Genomic DNA, 20822 nt, shown 5'->3' on the forward strand with positions numbered 1-20822 from the left:
ATTATAGCTATTTTTTTTTTTTGCAACTGTCTAGTACTGCCATCAATCAGTTTCCATTTCAATTAGCACAGAATTTTGGGCGCTCTCTCTCTCTCTCTGTCTCTCTGCCTCTGTCTCTCTGTCTCTTTCTCTGTCACTCTGTCTCTGTCTCTCTGTCTCTCTGTCTCTCTCGGTCTGTCTCTATCTTTCTTTCCCCCTTTCCCTCTCCCTCTCTCCCTTCCTTCCACACACATACACAGAAATAGGAAATACCCTATCCTTACCAAAGCACCTACAAAAACAAATCCAGAAGGTAAAAACAAACAAACACAAAGTCCAAGTCCAAGTGAGTGGAAAGAAGTGTGTGTGTGGTGTGTGACTGCTGCACTATACTTCTTGTCATCATTGTCTTCAATATTGTTCTGAGTAGTGTGTATATAGCAGCCAGGCACTGTGCTAAGAACTCATATAATATCTCATCTGATCCTCACAACAACCTTGGGAGGTAGGTGCTATTTTTATCTCCATTCTCTAGTTAAGGAGACTGAAACAAATAAAGGCTAAATTATTAGTGTTTGGGTAAAATACAATTTGAGGTTAAATACTGAAAAGTCACTACTTAGTTCCTGGACCACTCCCATGTAGGATTGAGAAGGATTTCCTTTCTGGGATAACCTAGAATGCAAAAGAGGAAACCTTCCTTAGGTGATTGAAGTTGGCCAAGAACTTTAGTTAGGTGAGTGGGCAGATAATGCACTTGCCATTTCCTTAAGAATGGTTTTAGCTTTTGTCCTACCCACTTAACTAATAGGAAAAGTCTAAAATGGGATTTAGCCTAGAGAAAATGTTATTTTCTTAATATGCTCCCATTATCACCCTTTGGTTCTTCTCTTTAATTATTATCTAGGTAATACTGTAAGATGTATTGTCCTAGTTGGTCCAAAACATAGAGTTTTCTGTATTTTGGTTTAATACATCAAATGCAGTAAAATATTAAGGTGACTAGGCTCTGGTCATTGCCTTGAAATGGGGGACAGAAAGCAAAGGAGTGGGTGGAGATGAAACACAGTGTGCCAAGGTACTTGAAGTTCCTGTTTACTTTTCAATCTCCTGAGTCTAAGCCATAAAACTATGCAAATTAACAAAGTTATCTGGGGTCAAGGCAGTCCAATTGAATATGGATTAGAATCTAAAAGAATATTATTCTTTTGTTAACATGACCAGAAAATAATTTATTTAGTCATTGAAAAGTCAATATGTTTATACAACATACCTGTTGTTCCAAGTGAGAGGTTTGGTTTTCTTTTTCCAAACTTTACTTGAACTTTGATCTCATATTGGGCACAGCAACAGTAGGGCTATGTTGTTGAAATTCCTTAAGTGGGGATTCATTCATTTCAAAATCTAATCTGAACAAAGAAGGAGTTTTGGATTTTCCAATGGAGCAGGCTTGTGTCAAGAACCTAGATTTGGATGTTGTACTTCTAGAAAGTCATAACTTTTTAGATTTGTCATTGCCCATATATTTTAGAGTATTAAGATTCCTAATTAATTAATTATCTTAACTATGATGATTAAGAAAATGATTACTATCTTCCTATCCAAATCTCCATCTTAAAACAACTTCAATCCTATGGGTTTACTCAGGCTGGTCCAATCAAAAGTTGAACCTTTTACTACTTTCCATCTCTATCACATCTCCTCTGTAGAGGATATATATTATCTCCATCTAATTTTAGATTTTAGAAAACATTTGATGCTATATAATATCTTATACATGGAAACTAAGGAGTAAGGAGATAACAAGTCTAAAAAGTGATTTATCCTAGTTACTTATATTAGAAGGTTATAGTCACAAATTCAGAATGAAGTTCTTTATGCTTGCATCTGATTGAAATAGCTCAGAGATGCTCCAGGATTTGGTGGAGGAAGGACATGATTATAACAATATCTAAACTATCGCCTAAGATGGAAGACTAAAGTTATATCATAGGCTTACCATGAAAAAATTTTCATAACTTTATTTATTTTTTGATAAATTTCTAGATACTTCTGAAAGACTCATATAGCAGAGTTCTACATTATTCACAAAGTACCAAAGCCAGGCTAAGTACCAACCAGGTGACAATATTCCTGTTCAGAAAGGAAATATCACAGTGAAATAACAGAGCCAAGATGATCACACCATCATTTTCACAAGCCTGTCTTCTCAGCCTTCCAGGCATTAAGAAAATCATCATATTCTGGAGTTCTACACATCAAGTGAATACATGATATTTCAATACATAATAGTTCCCTTAAAACCCTGAAACATACTGGCTGAAGTTAGCCCGGATAGACTAATGTACTGCATATAATCTCCTAGGACAAAAAGGAAATTATCTAAACTTTGACCTGGGGATCCAAGGTTGACTCAAAGATATTACATCACTATATTCCAATTTAGCCACTGAGCTTCCATAAACTTCATAATAAACAAGAATCACACAATCATGAAAGAGTAACCTATATACCACATAGGACAAGCTTTGATTCATTCCACCTTAGATTTTGTGTTTGGCTTATGGGAAAACATCTTACTTCCTACTTTGCTGTGCTGGAAATTAGTACCCTTCCTTTCATGTATTAATTCACAATAGTCACTCATTCATTTAATAAAAAAGTTATGTTACATATCATACATGTGGGGCACTGTCCATGGTGCTGGGGTGGGGTGGAATGCAACAAAAAATAATGACTGCTGTGGTTTGATTCGATTCACAATTTACTCTGATTTCTTGTCCAAAATGCACCTCGTTAGTTATTGCTCCCCTGTATATGTTTCCTTTTCCCCTTAACAGAATGTAATTTCTTTAAGGGGAAGGACTGCTCTGATTGTTTATATCTGCATTCCCCATACCTCATACAATGCATGGCAGAAACTAAGCACTTAATAGGTTTTATTTTTTCATTTATTTCATTTCATTCATTTATAAAGACTGAAAAGATATAACAATATATGATATAAATGACAAATGGCATATAAAGATATAAATGTAAATATATAAATAAATCTAGCACAGGAGAAAACATGCACATGTAGCTATCACAAAAGTCAGAATATGGTAATATCCACAAAGGACAGACAAACTCAGTGCAATGGGAGTTCATTAAAAGGACTAATCACATATAGTTTTGGAGAATTCTGAAATGCTTGCATAAAGGAGATGCCATTTGAGGTGAGTCATGAAAGATAGCTAGCATTTCCATGGGATAAATAACTGCCAAGGGGAGGGGGTGGAAAGATAGGACTGCAATTGCAAGAAATAAGGAGAGCGTGACTAATGGAAGATACAGATGTGAGAAATCATGAGATATGCTTAGAAAATAGGACTGACCTATTTTGGTTGTTTTTGTTTCCCATCTGTAAAATAGCCTACATTTCTGTGTATTCATATATTAGATCCAAATAAGGTGGTATCTATATTGCTGGAAAAGATCATGATTTTATCTCCTCTAGCTGTTTGTAAAATATGGCCCTTTGATACGATTGTCAGGCAGAGGATCATGGAGAACATTTTGATGATGGCAAAGCCAGAGGATTTGAATTATAGTCTGAGTGGATAATGGGCACTCAAATTTAAAGGGAGCAGTTGAGTCACTGTGGGCTCCATTCTCTTATTGTAGCTTACCTTATTATATATTTATAGACTACAATTATTCTACATGGTGATATATAACAACAGAAAAGAAAAGTGGTACCTCAAGCTTACAAGTTCCTGATTTGGAAAAGAAAGTTAAGCAGCACCTTTGTGTAGTCCAAGTCATAAGGGGAAATCACTGAACGTTTTATGAACTTTCATTTTTCACACCTCTGTTACCCTTTCTTTATACAGTGAAAGTTGCTATTCTGCTTTGCTGAATTCCACAATAATGTTACACTCAGGGCTAAATGATAGTTTCCAAAATAAACCAAAACACTTTACAAGTCAGACCTGAGGAGCTCATTTTATTATCATCCTTAATTTTTGTATTCATCACAGTGATTTTGTCCTTAGCACAATATCTGGCACATGTTGGGTGTTCAACTAATGGTTAGTGATGTAACTTAATATCTTTAGAAACAAGGAAAAATTCTGTTCAATTTAACAAATATTTATTAAATAAGCTATTATGTAGCAGGTGCCCTGCTAGACAGTAGAAATATACAAATGATGTGTGCAAGAGAAAACAAATATTTGCATGTTGAAAGAAAAGCAAAATAGAAGCTATTTTACAAAAAAATATATACAGACAAAATTTTAATCTACCTCTTTTAAGAAACACATTCTAAGAGAGGACTATGAAACATATTAGAAAGACAGATAGATATAAACAGATATACACACATATATTTACGTACATGTATATGTTTAAATAATTTCAAGAGGGCTAGAGAACAAAACATAAGGCTGAGGGAAGGCCATGCATAAGAAAATGGCACCCGAGCTAAGGGAGAAACCTAGGAAATCCAAGAAGTAGAGGTAAGGAGAGAATTCTAGGCTCAAGGGACAATCTGTGAAAAGATCAGAACCTTGATCCTACTGATATTGGGTAACCTAGGTGGTGCAGTGGATAAATCACTGGGTCTGGACCTAGGAAAATCTGATTTCAAATCTAGCCCCAGACACTTATCAGCTCTGACTTTGGGCAAGTCACTTAACCCCTGTTTGTTCTAATTTCTATTCTACAATATGGGAACACCCTGGAGAAGGAAATGGCAAACCAATCCAGCGTCTTTGCCAAGAAAACCCCATGGACAATGTCCACAGGGTCATGTGGAGTCAAATACAACTGAATGACTGAGCAACTGCTGATATGACTAAAAAATTCACAGACTCCCCCCCAAACCTTATTATTAAAGATAGAAAACTGAGTACTCACCCAATGAAAAACCAAATATATTGGTCCTATCTACTGGGGAAGCTGAAGCTGTTGAGTTCTAAGCAAGAGCTTAGAGCAAGAGAGTAAGTCTGGCATCTGTGGTAAGCCCTTGGTAGTAATGGGCCATCAGCTTCCCTAAGGAGGAGTCAACTCACTCAGGTCAGAAATGGAGGAGACTGCATCCGAATACTAGTAGGGATCACCACTGAGGTACTTCCAGCCTTGGCATGACAGGGAGATACAGACTTTAAAAACAAAACTGTATTAAAAATTAAACCTTAATAAGCCATTGTACTAGAGCCCTAACCACTTCTAAATTTCTGAAGTGCAAAGATCAACCCTGACACCTAAAAAGATGAGTAAGATATGACTTCTCTAACATGTCATTCTGCATTGTTCTATGTAGCTTTTCCCTCTTTCTAGGGGAGAAATATTGCTATGGCCAAGGTTGAATTTTAATTCTCCAACTCTGGACTAGTTAACTGAAAGGGATATTGATGCTTTATCTTTTAATTGGCAATGGGATATGTCACTGGAAGGTAATCTGGTCCAGATTTATAGTTTATCCTGGGTTTCATTTCAGATTTTGATGGCCTAAGAATATATACCATGGACATAAAATAAATTGCCCTGGCCTGGTGTTCTATACAATAGAGTGGTAGGCTATTCATATATCGTTTTTATTGGTATTTTTCTCCTCCGGTTATTGGAAACATTTAATATTGTGCTCAGAATGCTGATTTAGTACACATTGAAGAGCTGTGTGAACATCTTACTAATCCAATTTTTCACGTACTCTGGATAGATAGTATGGCTCATATTTCTAGGAAATGTCTAGTTTTATCCCACCCAATATCATGCCTTTCTTATTTTTTATGCTTTTTTGTTTTGTCACCTGAATAAATGTATTTATTTTTTATTGAAAGGGTCTTCAAAAACCATTTTCTTCATCTGGCTGCCCATTTGAAACCCCTCAATTATCGCAACATGTTTTCCTATATCCAAAGGGCTATATTTAAGTACTTTAGAAATTCATCGTTATTGCCCGTATAGTGAGGGAAAACAGCATGTTGAAACTCCAGTATTTTTCCATTTAGACCCCACAGGAAATTTTTGTTGAAATGTTCAGAAAGAAATTGGAGAACATCCACGTTCTGAAAGCAAACTAATTATGCATTGATCTGAACTTAGCCGGCTAAGTTGCTAATTTAAATGTGGAATTAACATATAGTGGTTAAAAATCAAAGTTATTCTCTACAAAGTAATTGCAATAGACTAACATTTCCAAAACTCTGCTCTAGGGAACCATGGGGTCTATATGATAGGAATAGAAATTCTATGATAAAATGTCTCTATTAGTTATTGATTTCTCCACTAAAATAGTAGAGTCAACATGGTGTAGTGGAATTAGTGACGGACTTATAGTCAAGAAAGAACAAAGATATCACTGTGGGCAAACTGCTCTCTTGGTCTCAGTTTCTCAATCTGTGCAATGGAAGCAGACATACTTCTAGTAGTATCTATCTTGCACCAACTAAAGAGGTTGCTGTGAGAATGAAAACTGAATGAATGAAGCATTTAAGCACTATGTACCAAGCATTATGCCAAGTGCCAAATGATTATGCTGGGGTTATGCAAGATAATATGGCCAACGGTATACCCTGGAAGAACTTGGAAGGTAGTGGTAAGGCAGAAGATAAGGTCTAGTGTCCTCTACCTCAATGGAGGAAATATGCTTTATGTTTTATTTTTTATTCAAGACATATGAGTAATTGAACAGCTAGGTTTTTGTTGGCCTGGGCTAGGGAAGGAGTTATGGGGGAAGGCAGGGAGAAAAGAATATCTTCCCAGTAGTGTTGGGACTTCTGCCCTCTACTCTTTTCACATAGGTTCTGGGTGGTCTGGGAAAGGAGGAAGAAGCAAAGGAGGAAAATCAAAAGAGACAGGCCAAACAGTACTAAATAAGAAAATGCATGAAAAGTAATTTAAAAAAAACAACTTTAGTGTAGTTTTAACACATCAACCTGTTTTCTTATCTCTTACCTACCATCATCACTACAATATGGATGTAACAAAAATATATTTGCATATCTTATTGTGTTAGAAATATGTTTAGTTTTATGTATTTTACCCCCTCCCCCATTTCCTCACTCTATTTTATCCCAGGGATATTTCCTATTTTCACAGCCTCCAGAACAGCATTTTGAATTTAATTGAAACCCACTGAAGTCTTAAGGTCAAATCGCTTTGAAATTACTGCCATTGATTATGTGGGAGTATTATAGTATGTCAGATAGCATAGCTATCTATTAATAGTCATTAATAAATCTGTACATGCATTGAGAACCACCACAGAATTTGAGGGTGAGAAAGAAGTTTATTCACCATGTAGTCCCACATAGACACAAAAGTCATCCTTAATATAACATAATTACTCTACTTACAAGATCTCCAAAAATGGGTAACTTAACCACCATTCAGAACATCCCATCCCATTCTAATTCAGGATAGTTCTAATGATTAGGAAATTTTTACTGTTATTGGACCTAAGTTGGACTCTGCAACTTCTACTCACTGTTTTTGGTTCTTTGATCTGGAATCAAATGGAGCAAATTCCTCTTCTACATGTCAGAGCTTCTAAAACTTAAACTCTTCTTGTCTTCCAGCTAAATATATCTAATCTCCTTCCTGGTTTCCTTCCTTTGGAAATACTCTATAGGTCATCAAAGTTCTTCTTAAATTGTGATGCCCAGAACTGGTACCACCATGTTTCAGATGACGTCAAACTCAGGAAGGGTATAGTGGGTCTATGACCTCACTATTCATAAAAGTTAGATCTCTCCTAAGGCAGCATGTTTGCATTCAAATTATTTTGTTTGTCATATCACACTGATGACTCATACTGAGACTAAAAAGTCTCAGAACTGTTTCAGAACAACTGCTATCTATTCAAAGCTCCCCCATTTTTTCCTTATGAGTTGATATTTTGGTACCCAGATTCAAGACTTTACATGTATTCTTACTGGATTTCATCTTATTTGTTTCATCCCAAGATTCTAGGGCATTGAAATTCTTTATGGATGCTGACTCTGGCTTCAAGTTTTTTGATTATTCTCTTCCAACTATGTGTCATGTGTACATTTAATGAGTATATCCTTCATGCCTTTATCCAAGTTATCAATGAAAATGTTCATTTGTTCAGAAAATGTTATTAAATTCCATGTTTATTTGATGCCCTTTGGTCATTGCTTTGCCAAAAGAGCCTAATCTTATGTTATTCTTCTCCACCATTTCTATTTGCCAAGTAAATTTAATTACTTGGCATCTCTAAATATTCCCTGCATTTTTAATCCTCTGTGGTGCTGCCCACATTGTTAATTACATGAAGAATGTCCTTCTCACACCTTTGTGATGACTAAGCACAATTCGAATTTGCCTTCCTTCAGGAAGCTTTCTTTGATGTCCTCTCTTAAGTAAATACCCTTTCCCCCACAGATATCACAAAGTCCTGGGTACTTCTAGAAACTCATTTTATTTTACCTTGTAGTTATTTACCTACATGGCAGATTCTTCTACTAGTCTATGAGCTCCATGTAGGCAAGACCTGTGTGTATCTTTTTGCATATTATTCATTCATTCACACCATCACAGAATTTGAGTTGGAAAGGACCTTGACTCATTTGTCCTTTAACTTTCTCAGTAATGTCATCTGCCATCAGATTGATACCTCAAATCAGAGGAAAAACCATAATTATCTATGGTGCCATGAATAGAGCACTGGACCTGGAATCAGGAAGACCTGAGTTCAAATCTGACTTCAGATGCTGACAATCTGGGCAAATAAGTCACATCATCCCTTTCTGCCTCAGTTTCCTTATCTGTATAATCATGATAATAATAGCATCAACTTCCTAGGGTTGTTGAGAAGATCAAATGAGATAATAATTGTAAAAGTACTTAGCGCATAATACTTGGAGCATGGTAAGTGCTTTATAAATATTACCTATTTTATTGTCATTACTATAATTATTCTGTGGTATCCCATACCACTTTTTTGGGAGGGTTTAATTTTTAGAAAGTGTTTTTTTTATTTATTTTATTTTTTTCCACCTGACACACAACTCTTCACAATATCTACCCATGGCTGAAAATTCTGTCATCTGAAACCCAACAGAAATCTAATCCAGTAATGTCAAACTCAGATAGAAATTTGGATACTAAACTGCACAAGGACTCCTGCAGACAGCTTACTGACTTAGAAAGCTGCACATTTACATTATCCATGTTCTATCATATTCTTATTTTATTGTATGTTTTCAGTTCCATTTAAATCTGGTTTAGCTCTAATGCTGCCCACTGGTCACATGTTTGACACCTCTAGTCTAATCTGTGTTATGTTTGCCAACCCTTCCAATAACTGAAGACAGCTATCCTGTCCCCCTGAGTCTTGCTTCACCAGATTAAATATATCCAGGTCCATCAACTGATCTTCATACGAAATGGACTTAAGGACTCCCATTCCAATGATCCTACTCTTAATGCTCTAAATCTTAGTATCTCCTGTTGAAGAGCTATAGCTTAACAATGTCCTCATTAAACTGGACCATAAAGATCTGGACAAAGTATTGCAGATGTGTTTTGATGATCACAGAGGACAGAGGGACTCTCAGCCCTTTAGAACTGAGCAGATATGTGGATATGTGACAAACTTCATCACTACTATATTTTCACTTTGTTCCTCATTTACAAACTGTGCTTTTAATTCCTCACATGTCTGTTTCTTCTTTCTTTTTTCTGTCCAGCTGATCTGATGACTGTAAAATCCCTTCTGATTATACTCCATTTGATCTTTACTTTATCTTCACCATGGTTGCCCCTGAACTCCCTCACGTCAATATATTTCTTATACCTATGTTCATCCTTTGGTATACAATACCCAAAGCTATGTTATTAGTCCCAAGTTTCATCCTGATAAATAAATCTCAGTGATATCTATGAAGTCAAATTTGTTAATTTGACCATTAATTCTACTTCCTTTTGTTTATTGCCTAAACTTTGAGTATTTGTATACAATAATTTGAGTTTATGAGTTTCTTCACTAGTTTCTTTGTTAGATTTCTTTTTTTCTCATGAAAAGTTTAGGATATCTCAAATGTTCATATTTCTTTATTATAGGTACACTCGTTAATATCTAACTTGATGGCTATTCATAGGTAACTTCCTCTCTCCATTTTCCTTTTATAAAAGGTTTAAAATGCTTCTGATTGGATTTGAAATATTCCTTCACCTTCTCTCCATCTCTTATCCATATCGAACTACCAAACTGATGGTAAGAAAGCCCAAGTCTAACATCCAATAGCAAGATGTAGAGAAATTTCATTGAAAACAACTGTAGATGACATAAAATTATTCAGAGTCTATCTGCCAAAACAAATCCACAAACTGTACAAACACAATTATAAGACATTTTTCACACAAATAAAGCCAGATCTAAATAACTGGAAAAATATTAATTACTAATGGATAGGCTGAGCCCATAAAGTAAAAAATAACCATTGTACTGAAATTAATTTCCTTATTCAGTGCCATACCAATCAAATTACCAAAAATTATTTTATATTGCTAGAAAAAACATTAAACATTCATCTGGAAGAACCAAAGGTCAAGAATATGAAGGGAATTGTATGTATGTATATGTATATATCATCAATCTGGTACTGGCTAAGAGACAGAGTGGTGGATCAGTGGAATACATTGGTTATACCATACATAATAGGAAATGACCATAGAAATCTAGCAATACAGAGAGTGGATAGAATGCTAACCTTGGAGTCATGAAGGTCTGAGTTCAGACACTTACTAGGTAAATCATGCTGGGTAAGTCATGTAACTCTCTCAACCTCAGTTTCCCCCTCTCTAAAATGGGAGTAAGAGTAGCACTTAATTCACAAAGTTGTTGTTAGCATCACATGAGATAATATATGTGAACTGCTTTGCACATTTCAAAGAGATTTGTAAATGCTAATTATCATTCGTTTTTTATGACTGTCATCATCATCGTTGTGACTAAGACTGAGACTAAAACTCATGTCTTCTGGGTTCAAGTCCAATCCTGTTTTTACAATACCGTAATATTTCTACTTCTCTCTAAATTTAATTGCAGTTATGACCTGTGCTCTCAAATACCTTAAAAGAGGAGTTCTTTGCATGGGTTTCATGGACTTTAAAACAAAAATATATTTTGATAAATGCATTTTAATATAACTGGTTTCTTTTGTAATCCTATATGCTAATTTTTTATCCATTAAAAAAATATTCTGAATACATTCCAAAAACATAAGCTTCACAATATTGTCAAAAGAGATCATAACAAGCAATATTTAAGAACATTTTTTTCCTGCAATCTTACTGGGGAAATGGTAGATCTATAGGGACTAGATCATACCTGAATGCAATTAAATATAATACAAGTTAAAATATAGTAAGTACTTCAGTCAGATGGAGACATTATTTTCAAAATACATGATGTATGTACAACTAAGTAAAATATACTTTAAAAAATATAGTTATCTATATCAAATTGGGCTTTCCAACAAAAGAATAAAATATTTCCCCACATTCCTCACTTACACTGTACAGTATCAGACCAATCCACATAGTAGTACCTATTAGTTGATCTTTCAGGAGGTAGTTACCTCCTGGTAGGCACCTGTAGCTCTGAAATAAAGTTTCCAAGAAAAGTAAAGTGCTGATTCCTTCGAGTTTTTGTCTTTCACCCATCACTTTAGTGCTCTCTTTTAAAATATTGGATCTAGGTACTATTTTCTTGCCCTCATGTCTCAAACAAAAAGAAGATATGGTCATTGGAAAGCTAAGGAACAAGCAGATTTCCATAGACATGATTTCATGCCCAATCACAATTGAAACTGTGTAGCTTGGCTTTTGGCAGGGCTTCTTAGATAGAATGGATCTGCCAGAAAAAAAAAAGCCAATTATGGTAGCATTCTTTGGGGGGATTGGATGGAAGTTCATGAATCAGTCTTACCAATACATACCTTTGAAGATATAAAGCAAATTATTTCAGTTGCTGTGAACAATCATCCATGAATACGGATTAGACATGGAGAAATAAGGGCATTCTCTCTTAAAGGAATATACAGATCTCAGAAGACACAAGTCCAGAATTTGGAAATTCTGATACAAATGATAAAAAATTCCTGTAACATCTGTATTTATAAATACAATTCACTTGCACTTAGCAAAAGACAAAAGTACTTGCCGCAAAGAAGTGGAAGAAAAAAAGACAACTTCTATTCTAATGGAAGAGTAAACCCAAGTCATAACAGGTGAGATATTTGAGGCTACCAAAAACTATAAACTGTTCTTGTGTAATATGGATAATGGGATTTTAGTCTATGGAAAACTTTATGACTTTTAGCTAATGCAACATATTGCTACACATAAATATAATTATACAGAATATTCACAACTGTAAAAAGCAGCCAGAAAAAAGAGTCTCTGAGCCTGCTTTATGAGTTCTTCCCTGTCTGCATAGTAATTTTACTCACAAGCCTGAGCAAAACTCACACTGTTAATATCTGTTATGTAATAATGCAAAATGCTTCATTTACATAGTCAATTGCATTAAGTTGTTAAAAAGTGAAAGGCTCTCCCAGGTTGGCGAATCCTGAGATATAAGTTTGTAGGGTTGTATCGAGCATGATTTTGAAATTGAGAAAAAGAGTACATTTAAATGGTCATGAAAAACCATGAAAAAGCAATATGACAAAAGCTATGGTTAGGATGCAATCACAATCCAGTAGATTCAGGACTGAGTCTGGAATTGAGAGATCTAGTTTTAGGGAGTGACTCTCTCTTGATGTGACCTTGGGAAAGTCACTTGATCTCTATCTGAGCCTTAGTTCTCTCATTTATAAAATGTAGACAATACGACTTTTCCAGTGAAACAGTATAGTACAAATAATAGAAAGTCGATTTTGGAGGAGGGAAGACCTGCATTAAAGGCCTCTTTAACACGTACTAACTTCATGGCTAAACTTCCTCAAGATAATAAAATGAGGAACAGATGCCTATCTGCACTGGCACAAGAAATGTCCTCATTCCATAGATCTGAGAGTTTCCTGTGTTTATGAAAAGTTAATTATACTTACAAAATGAAAACACAACAAAACAATATTTGTTTTACCCACCATTAAAGAATTTTGTCAAAATGAAATTAGATAACATAGGAAGGGCTTTGGAAATATTAAAACCCTAAGTGGGTATGAACTCTTACTTTATGAAGTTATTACTGAGCTGGTAGATAGAACTAAAGTTATATTTATTTATTTAACAAGCATTTATTTAGGACCAATAACAGTGCCAACCAATGTGCTAGAGATTGAAAACAACTATTCTATTCCAGAAAACACAATGAACATAAATAAATACAAAATAGACTATGTAAGTGCAATATACTTCAGGTGGAGGAAGAGGAGAGGACAGAGCAGTGAGGTACCTACTATGATCCATGGCAGTAAAGTCCAGAGAAGAAAAGGAAGCTGATTTTGTCCTTTCCTCTAAATGGAATTTCCAGTAAAGACCAGTGGGACATGGAGACCAAAAGGATAAAAAGAGAAGGGGGCTGTGCCCAAGTTAAAACCTATAGAATGAAAAAGAAAAGACCTGAGGTAGTATGTCATGGGGGAAGGAGGTAGGGTATGACAGGAGGTGTATCCAGTACCAAGAAGATACCCAAGGTTGTTGTTTTCTGGAGGAGTGTTAGAAGATGGAAAGAATGCAAAGGGGAATGGACCAAGATAAAGGGACATTTGCTAATAACAAGGTCCACTGGGGCATAATGGAAGAGAAGCCTAGAACTGAAACAATATTTGTATATTTGAGTTAAATGAGAAAAGAGAATCAGGAGTGGTAGTAGGGGAGTGGGAGTGGAGTAGAGTACAGAATTGGGAGAGGATGAGACTCAAATCCTCTAGTCCCAAGATGCAGATATCTCTCCTTTTAATATAATTCCATGCATCTCTCATCTCCATGCCTTTACACTATCTGTCCACTAAGCCTATAATTCTCTCCTTTGTCACTGCCACCTCTTAGAATTCCTACTTCTTTCAAGATGCCTTTCCTTTTCCATTCTATCTGATCCCAGATTCTAGAGCTTTCCATTCAAAGTTTACCATCTACTCTGTATGTGCATATGTGTGTGTGCGCATATGTATATGTATGTGTGTATATATTTGTGTATATGTGTGCATGTATGTATATGTACTCACACATATATAAATATACATACATGTATGTATATATATATATGTGTATTCTTAATCATTTCTTTGTTTATTTCTTTGTATGTTTGTTGTCTCTCCCATTAGACTATAAGATCCTTAAGGTCAGGCACTTTTTTTTAACCTTTTTATCCCAACCTTTAGCACAATGCCTGATATATAAAAGCCAGTTATTGACTGATTCTTGATTGTACCAGAGACCCTGCCTCTAGTTGAAGAGTGCAAGGCTCCTCTCAGACAGAGTTAAATGAAAAAGAGAATCAGGAGTGACAGTAGGGGAGTGGGATGTGTAGTTTGGTTTACATAAATGTTAGATTGGGAGAGGATGAGACTCAAGTTCTCTAATCCCAAGATGCAGCTATCACATAAAGTTGACACTCATTTTCCACAAGGATGTACTCCTCGTGACTTTCCCTCAAACTCCCACAACAGGTACCTTTTTCTCCCCTACTTCTGTTATCTTCCCTATTAGAATGTAAAATAAGTAAGACCAGGAAATATCTTGATTTTTGCTCATATTTGTATTCTTAGCATTCAGCCCAGTACCTGGCACATAGTAGGTGCTTTAATTACTGACTGTTGTTGTAAGCTGAATGATTGATTAACTGGTATCCTTCCCCTCAAGAGTGATTGTGATTACTTGACTGATGGTTTGAAGCTTTGCCCTGTACTAGCTCATTGGTAATGAAGAACTATAAGGTTACTTCTGTAAGTAGGGAGAAAAGCAATAGACTGCAGGGACTGAGAGAGGTGGGGGACTATCTCAGTATGATCTAAGAAGATGACTCCTTTAATGAAAGATTATATGATGATTACTTACTCACCTGTACTTTGCAGTGTCTACTTTTATACTTTTTTTATACTTTTATACTTTTTTTGATCTTTATTTTTTGCTATTTTTATTTGCTCTTTTAGTGGTGATTCCCAGTATCTGCTTTTTTTTTTCCCGTCTGCAAATTATTGTCACCACTGCCTTGCTGGTGTGTTTTCTTCTGAACTTCCTTTTCTATTATATACTTTAAATGTTTAACTGATTCTCTTTTATTCCTTTTCTTCTTTCTTTACATCCTTATCTGTCATCTTTACTATCCTCTATCCAAATAAAAGTCTTCCCTAGCAAGAAACAATTATAATAAAGCAAAACAAATGCTCATTGTATTGGGCAAGTCTGAGAATATATGTCTCACTCTGTACTTAAAGTTCATAGACTCTATGACAAGAGGTAGGAGACATAACTCTCCATTATGCTTATCTTGTGTTTTTGTTGGCCTTAGCTCTTAAATCACTCAAAGATGTTCCCCTTTACAATGTTTTGGTCACTGTATACACAGCTTTCCTAGTGCTGCTCACTTTCCTTTGGATCAGTTATTAACATTGTTCTTGGGATTTTTGGAAGCCGTGACTCACTATGGTGCAAGATTATGCCACTACCATCCTATATTAAATGTGGTTCAGTCACTTCCTAATTGATGAATTCATCTTTGGTTTCCATTTCTTTGCTGCAACATAAAATGCATTGTTAAACATCTAGTAATGATAAAAATAATAATAACCAACAATTATGTTGAACATACTATGTGTCATGCACTATAAGAATTGCTTTACAATAATTATTATTCATTTTGATCCTCACAACAACCTTATTATTATTTCTATTTTATAGTTGAGGAAGCCTAGGTCATCAGAGGTTAAATAACTTCTGTAAGGGCACACAGCTAATAAATATCTGAGCCTGGATTTGAACTCAGATGTTACTTGCTCCAAGTCCAAGATTCTACTGACTTCACCACCTAGCTGCCTAATGTATTTTTGTACATATCAATCTTCTATTTTATACTTAATTAAATTATTTGTATTTAATTTATTCTTTAGGTTCTGGGCTTAAAATGTTATTATTGGGTTAACGAGAGGACCTGGATAGTTTTTTTTGTTTTATTTTAGAGTAGGAGCATAGTTGCCAGTTTAGGATTGGACCACTTTACAGCTTCGTAAACTTTTATTCCTCCATCCCCTTCAAGAAGTGGCATTGCTCTTTTCATTATCATTGCCATTCCAAATGAAACAAAGTGAAATTTCATAGTTGTTTTAATCTGCATTTCACTAATCATAATGATTTGGAGTGCTCATCCATATGGATGTTGGTAGCTTGTATTTCTTCCCTTGACTATGCTTCTGTCAAGGCATGGCCCTTGGTCTTAGACATTTGTATTGACTTTCTATTCCTTTGGATACCCTAGTATCTGCATTATCACGATTATTATTTTAAAATCTCTCTGGCAAAGTAAATTCATATGCTTATTAGGAACTTTATACTTTAATCTTTCAAAGTTTATCTGATTTCATCAGTGTGTCTACTCTCTCCACTAAGACAGACGAAAAGTGCCTCCAGGTCTCAGTACACAATTTCATAAGTTCCTGTGGCCAAAGTAATTCATCATCTATTGGACAACACTCTAGGGATGGACTATTCTAAATTAAACCAAGTGGTCTTCTCCTGTCAAATATCCAGTCTGTCATTGGGTTCCAAGTCAAACAAAGCTTTTCCTGCTTTTTAGGGACTTTTGGGATCAATGACATATCACCATGAGAAGTTGAAGTAGGATTTTGGCAGAAATTAAAGAAAAAGTAAAACCTATTTTTCTCAGTAGAAAATCAATAGAATCCATTTGGTAATATATCATTGCCTGAGTCTGCAGGTATATTTAATGGATTAACACAATATTTATGCTTTGATGGACCTACAATACTCTTCACAATGAGGGTATTCCCTTCAGCTATAGAAATAAGAGCCTATTCATGTCCTCTTCTATTGTACAGCTCTCATCATCCTCTCATAAATCCTCTCCAGTGCTTCAGGCAAAGACCACAGGTCTTGACGTGGTTCTGTTGACGTTGACTGAGTACCAATAAACATGCAGTCAATCTATTGATTATTCCTCACTCTTACTATGTAGTTTCCTATATTCATTTCTGCTTGTGTATCATTCAAATGGTATCCTTTCAAATGACATTCTTTGTGACATCTGTGCTCTGTGCTCCTTCTTGTATCCAATTCTTGGTCAGGAATGTATTGTAAGCTGTTAGACCCACTATGTGCATCTACATGCTCCTCTGAGTGACACTCAACTTACATTCTTCAAACTGATGTTCCACTGCTAACAGATACATTGCATCACTAAAAGAATATTTTGCTCATAAAATGAACTTAACGTGTATATATATCTCATTCTTTTTTAAATGAGAAGCATAATTTCCTTCACAATCCCTATTCTTCTTTATGCCTTGAAATGTGTGTAGGTGTGTCTCTGTGGGGAGAAGGCTTCTGTAAAGAAGAAGGCTGGGTACTGAGGTGAAGCATGGCTGGGTCTGGGGCTTAGACAGTGAGTGACCTGAGACAGTCACCACCAATAAGGACAGCAGGGTCACCAGTGGAAGAGCAATGATGGTAACAGTGAAGTTTAATTTTAATATACCGGAATTAGTACTATAGGGAATTCAAGGGTTAAGAAAACAAAATCCCTCCTCACCAAATTATCTTTGCATAAAATTTGAGTCACTGGCTGACTGACTCCAAGGTACCAAAGCTGCTTTTAAAATTGATGCCTTAGCATGCTGATTTTTCCCCCTTCCTGTATCAGTGGAGTTGAAATGTTTCTCTTATAATATAGCTTTTGTTTCAGAACTGACTGTCCTGCCTACCTAATCAGATTACCACCCACTCTCTTCCTCATAAACACAGCTTCTGGAGCCTTCCTTATCCCTGTCTGACTTCCAGGGCAGCAGTGGAATGTTTCAGTAGGAAATGACTCAGTAAGTTGTCAAGGAGAAGGCATCCCCAAACATGAGCTCGACAGAGAGGAATATGCCTCTTCCCCAAAATGTCGGGATTCCCTGCCTAGAGGGGATGTTCAAAGGTGGGAGGTGCATTCAGATAAAAAGAGGCTAATGATGAGAAAACTTAGCTTGTTAAATGCTGTGATTCATGCGATCCTACATTTAGAACTAAGAACTTAGAGGTCATTAAGTCCAATCCTTTAATGTTAAAAATGGAAAATTTCAGGCTTAGTGATTTCCCCAAAGTCACGCAACCCATGAGTATTAGAGGTGGTTTATGAAAAGTGCTTTCTTTTTGTTTTGTTTTGTTTTGACTCTACATCTAGCACTCCAATATTATATTATAATGTGATTCAAGAGAGTTTCTTAATTACAAATATGATAGGCAATTAAAAAGTGAGATTTAATTACTTAGACTACCCCATATATGGATTTGATAAACTGAGAAAACTGCTTTGTAAATTTTAAATCTTTATTCAAATTCATTTCCAGCACATCCACTGGGGCTACTTTCCCAGTGCTTACTCACTTCAACTGTCCTGGCTCCCAGACACAGTTGCCCAATTTTCTATCAGGGTTCTTGGGGTACCATTGAGAGTGAAGGTTTCTAGTGCTGTTGCTCATGAACTCTCACCAGTGCTATCCTTTTAGTAATCATGCTTTCCAGGCTGAATTAGGTTTACAAAAGATATTTAAGGGTAATTACAGTTGCTACAAGCATTATTCCCATACTGGGAGGGGAAAGGTTTACTCTGCTTCTTCTCACATAAGATCCCTAGGAAAGATGCTCTGTCAGACAGACATATAGAACCCATATGTGGCAGAGGGGTAACTCTAACATCCTAGTTATTTGGAAGACCTTTTCCTCCCTTCACAGAGTACTCATGACATGCTCTTTATGGGGTATCTATCACATTCCGAGGTTTGATGTCTTGTAGAGTCCATAGGAGGTAAACTCTCTCTCTATCCACAACAGACCATACTTCTAAAGCTTCTTTCTCCTTCTGTATATGTCTGTGTCTAGGTTTATCATTGCTCTCTCTCTCTCTCTCTCTCTCTCTCTCTCTCTGTGTCTCTCTCTCTTTCTCTCTCTCTCTGTCTCTGTCTCTCTCTCTGTCTCTCTCTCTGTTTCTCTCTGTCTCTCCCTGTCTCTCTTTCTCTCTTTCCTGTCTCTCTGTGTCTCTGTCTCTGTCTCTCTCTGTCTCTCTCTCTGTCTCTCTCTCTGTCTCTCTGTCTCTGTCTCTGTCTCTGTCTCTCTCTCTCTCTCTCTCTCTCTCTGTCTCTGTCTCTCTCTCTCTCTCTCTCTCTCTCTCCCTCTCTCTCTCTCTCTCTCTCTCTCTCTCTTCTCCCCCTCCCCATTTGAAGTCTATTCTTAAGAGCTAGGAAAGTGAGGACAAAAGAATGAGTGACTGATAGTCTCCTGACACAATTACTTATTTCCAGTTTGTCCCGTATATAGTTTGTTTATTCATAGTTGTTTGCATGTTTTCTCTCTCACCAGACTGTGAGCACTTTAGGGCAGGGATTGTCTTTCTTTCGCCTTTCTTTGTATCTCCATTGCTCAGCACAGTGCTTGGCACGAAGTAAGCAGTCAATGAACATTTATTGACTAATACACTGACATGGTCCTTACTGCCAGGAGGATGAATCTGTTATATGAATATTTTCACGTAAGTCTAGAACGATTTAAATTTCAGACTGTAAAAGCCTATTTCAATTCAAGAGAGAGAGAAAAAATTTACATTCACAGAGAACTTAGTTACTATTTAATAATAGTGACTGTCCTAGTCTGTGACAGAGTCAGCAAGGTTTCTTTGGTCCTGATTAGATATGTCACAGCACAAGCACTCCATTACATCATCAACAACACTCTACTATGTGCCAAGCATGATGTGAGGTATTAAGGGTTACTAAAGGTTAGAAAGCACCGGCTTTGATTTCTCCAGAATTCCAGACAGAAATGAGTGGCTGTGGGAAAGGAGGAATCACATTTTTCTCTTCCCTAGCATAGCAAGTATCCTTTACCAACAATCTAGGTTGGGAAAGATAACCCCTGGACAGCTCATCATTAAGCTAGATAAGCATTCACCTTCATCTTCGCTGTCTCCATCCACTGCTCACCCCTCTTGCTAGGATGACCAGACAGCTTCACCTGTAAACCTTTCTTTTGTATAACTAGGAACTCCAGCTAATGATGTAATTCCCAAAAGGTTCTTGTTGGCAAAAAGCCCATTCTTGCTTCTTGTTATCGTCATTTTTTAAAAGATTTTTGTCAGGGAATGGAGGGAGGAAGGCCTGAAGGACTGTATCAATGATGAATACCAGGGAGCTTAGAACAGAGCGAAGAAGCCCTCTGCTGTGATGAAGCCAATCAATTTCCAAAACCCTTTGAAACACTTCTTCATTGATCACTACACCCGGTCGATAGCAGAAAGACTTTAGGAGAGATTATAGCTATCACAAAATGATTCTGGAAATTGCTTTCCCTCTTCTTCCAGTGAATTTTTGTGCATTGTTTTTTTCAGGGTTGTTTTTTCAATCTGTTTATCAAAACATTGCACATGCTGTGGTGTAATGGGTCTGTAGGAAACAGCCTCCAAATAGGAAACAGAATGTCTCAACAAGAAGCCCAACAAATCCTCTGACATTTTACTGTTGTTCACTGCGGAGGAGGGGGGATGTGGAAAGAGGAGGGAAGATGAAGTCTCGATAAACTATGGTACCATTAGCTTTAATCAAGAAGAGTCTCTCTCCCTGAGAATGGATTATGTGTATCATTAGGTTATTTTTAGAGTTACATTATCA

The 20822-nt window shown here is 36.3% G+C and overlaps 1 long non-coding RNA gene across 1 annotated transcript in view; it reads left to right on the plus strand.

The window, feature by feature from the left end:
• Window positions 1-376: 376 nt before the first annotated feature.
• The window catches only part of LOC140531510 (uncharacterized), a 68586-nt gene continuing 48140 nt past the window's right edge, over window positions 377-20822 (plus strand). Inside the window, exon 1 of the long non-coding RNA XR_011976349.1 lies at window positions 377-484. This is a non-coding gene — a long non-coding RNA (uncharacterized lncRNA). The remainder of the gene's footprint in view (window positions 485-20822) is intronic.

The sequence above is a fragment of the Notamacropus eugenii genome, chromosome 3 (assembly GCF_028372415.1).
Source record: "Notamacropus eugenii isolate mMacEug1 chromosome 3, mMacEug1.pri_v2, whole genome shotgun sequence".
NCBI lineage: Eukaryota > Metazoa > Chordata > Mammalia > Diprotodontia > Macropodidae > Notamacropus > Notamacropus eugenii.